The sequence below is a fragment of the Bidens hawaiensis genome, unplaced genomic scaffold, assembly GCF_021521415.1.
Source record: "Bidens hawaiensis isolate Kalapana, Puna unplaced genomic scaffold, B.hawaiensis_p1.1 tig00039467_1, whole genome shotgun sequence".
Classification (NCBI taxonomy): Eukaryota; Viridiplantae; Streptophyta; class Magnoliopsida; order Asterales; family Asteraceae; genus Bidens; species Bidens hawaiensis.
Window position 1 is genome coordinate 94,146 of NW_027496934.1, and position 3,712 is coordinate 97,857.

The window sequence follows — 3,712 nt, forward strand, 5'->3', positions numbered from 1 at the left end:
TTCCACACCATCATCCATGCTTCCCCTCTTCCATGATCCATCTCTAGTTTTGTTTATGTAGTTTCTAGTGTGACTACATGTTGTTCTCTTGATTATGGATTTTGGTTTTTAATCCAACACGAAAAAAATCATAAAATTACTAGAGGTTGACCAATTCTTGTTTCAGGTTGACAATTTTTCAAATTTATTGGCACAAAAAGAGAACGACTGAAGACGATTGTTGCAGGCAGGTGAGGTATTGCAACCAATGGTTGATATCATCGTTGTCGATAATGGTAAAGCAGATTTGTATACAACCCCACTTCTATGATGATCCAGTCCACCCACCCTCCTTGAAACTCTGCCAATGACCTCAAGTGATCTTTGTATCATCACTACAGCCTTACTTCCAACAATCCTAATCTCTTTTTATTTATTTAACCTACCATTGAGTTAACCTGAATCTGATTCAATTAATAATCACGGATATGCACTTGAACATTATCAAGAATATTCGTACGGATATTTTGTTTCCATTTCATATTGAGCAGCATATTTACAGTCCAAAACACCCGTGACTGTTATCAACTGTTAAGCACTTAAGCTCCATTAAATCAATCCAAAACACCCGTGGCTATTATCAACTGTTAGCTCCATTAAATCAATTAAACAGGCGCTCAAAATACATATTTCCAGTATAAAAATAACTTGAAACTTCTAGTCAAAGGCTGGTTGGTTACCTCTATCAGGAAAGAGAATCGATGGTAGCTTGAACAAAACAAGACCGGTAATTATGTTACTATAACTAATTTGCTATAAAAACAAAAACAAAAACAAAAACAAATACTTTCTTTCTCTATCTGAAAATAGAGGAGGGTTGTTGGTTGATTAGGAGGTAATCACCGGCCGGAGAGTATTGTTACGGCCTCATACCCAGATCCAAGTTAGCCCTAATTTTACCCCCCATTAGTTTATACAAGTGTGGAAAACGGTGCACCCAACCCCTTTACCCGACTCTAAATTTTGATGCTACTTTAAATACTAAGTTAGAGCATTCTAGCCCGTTTACTACCTACCATGTATCTATATATATCATATAATTACACTAAAAAATATTATATTTTATTTTCATGTTTAATTAAATAATATTTTTATACACTTATTATCATATTTTTTCATTCTTCTATTTACAATTACTTTATGAAAATATTAAAAAATTATACCGTATCTACAATGAGGGTTGGGTTATAATAGGAAGTATAGTTTTTGTAGGAAGAATAAGAAATAATTTTGGCCATTGATTTTGAACATGGAGGGTTAAGATTAGTTTTGGAGGAAATCAAGTGTGAACATAAAAGGAAGGGTATAAAAAGAATAACACATTTGTTGACTTTCTCTCTCCACATGCAAGGCACATGCCAAATTCCCCCATCATTTTAAAACGTCCATAATTTTTTATTACTACGTTTTTATTGAAAAACAAGTTCACCATAATAACGAGTGTCTTTTTATCTTTAATATGAGTATCATATTGTAATATAAAAATAAAAAAAAATTAGTGGGTTTTTTACAAATTGTGTTTTACAAAATTGTGTTATACAATAGTATTTTTCATTGTGTGTTTTTTTCATTGTGTCATATAATTGTGTTTTTTTTGTAGTGTTTTTTTCCATTGTGTTTTTTACATTGTGTTTTCCATTTTGTTTTTTCAGACTTTTTCGGCGAGGTGGTGGCGGTGGGTGACGGGTGTGGTGGCGGTGAAGTAGTGGTGGATGTAGGAGATGAGTGGAGATGTAAGTGGGTTTTTGAAATTAATGTAAGTGGATTTTGAGATTAAAGTAAGTGGGTTTTGATATAAAAATGTTAAAACAAAATACCATCCTTCCTAGCCTTCTTAGGAAAATCTAACTTTTTATTTGAACCTAACCCTCTACAATGAAACCGCAAATTTAACTTTCTCATATATTTTTTCTCTCTCTTCTACTCACAACCACTCATAACCATACCATATAATTTGCAAATCCTTCTCACTTAATTTTAGGGAATGGATTGAGAATGCTCTTAGAGCATTCCCAATGGATCATCCAAATTATGTGAGGGGGTTCTCCAATTTTTAGAGATGGTTAAAAATGGTTGTGAGATGAGGAGAGAGAAAATGTTACTGTTTATGGTTAAATTTGGAGAAGCGCACTGTTCATCTCTATAATTTTTTAATGTTTTTTAAAGTGGTTGTGAGTGAATGAGAGAGAAAAGATAATGATAAAAGTATAAAAAAAGTATTATTTAATTGAAAATGAGAGATAAAATATAGTGTTTTTAGTATAATTATAGAGATGGAGATGAAGAATTGAATGGGAATGTTCTTATACTTAAAAAAAATACTACTTTTTTACATCTTTATCATTATCTTCTCTTTCTCTCTCTTTCACTCAGAACCACTATCAAATATATTAAAATATAAATAGAGAACGAGCAGTTCTTTCCTAAATTTACTCATTTCTTAAAAATTTTCTATCTCCTTCACTTACAACCCTCTAAAAAAATTTGAAGAACTCTCTCACATAATTATAGAGAAGTTGTTGTAAATGTTATATATATATATATATATATATCAAAGAACAGTAATTAAGTTTTAAAAATGTTTCAGTTAGGTTACTCATACAGTTTTCTTAAATCGGATTACTAAATCTTAAAATCGAGCATCATTGGATTTTTGTGCGTCAAGTAAACATTGGAGGAGACGTGGAGGTCGAGATTTGAAATATATGTAGTCATATTTAAAAAATTAAAAAAAAACATTAATAATATTAAAAATTAAAAATAAAATCCTTGTCATCACTCGACATCAGCATAAAACATAAGGATAAAAAAATTTCATCATTGAAACAACAAAAAAAAAACATGTTCAAACCTATAATCTAAGCAAAATATGAAAGATCGTGACTTGATTGGAACAACTTTTAAACTTAATTTACCTAATTGAAACACTTTTAAAACTCAGAAAGTTTCATGTTTATATTTCAGTTATAATTGGCATATCATAATAACAATGCTCGTTATCAGACATATAATTAATTAATAATAAATATTTTAAAATATCCTTTAAACAAATTACTCTATATATTAAAGAAAGTGGGGAGTGCTAGCCTGGGGTGTTTTGGGAATTTCGCCTGAGATTTACCTGGTGGAAATTGCCATTTTAAGGGTTTACCACATGTTCCCAGCATATTTTGAAACGATCTTCAAGTCATTCTCAATGATGTCTACGATTCCGATTTGTCTTCTTCGTTGAACAACCACAAAGCTATATTCGGCAGCGGTAATTCAATTTTCTTAATTTCACGATTTCAAACTAAACTTTATTATCACTTGCTCTGGTTTGAACCCAAATACATGAAATTAGGTTTTTTATTTTATAATCTGAATTAGCATGTGTGTTTGAGTAATTTATTGAGTTGTTTATTTTGTTTTATTAAGTTAGAAATTTAGGATTTTATGAATTTGTTGTGTTAAGAGCAGTGACTGATAAACAGGATGTATCTATGATTTAGTAACACATAGTAATTTGTTTGGTCGTTTTGGGATATGTTTTGTATCTATGGGGTACCGGGGGTTATATTTTTATTTCTAACGGGTCGAACTGGGGTGTAGGTTATCTAGCGGGCCATTTTGGTTTAGTTTTATCTCTAACGGGATTATTTGAGTTAACCATGTTTTATTTCTAACTGGTCGA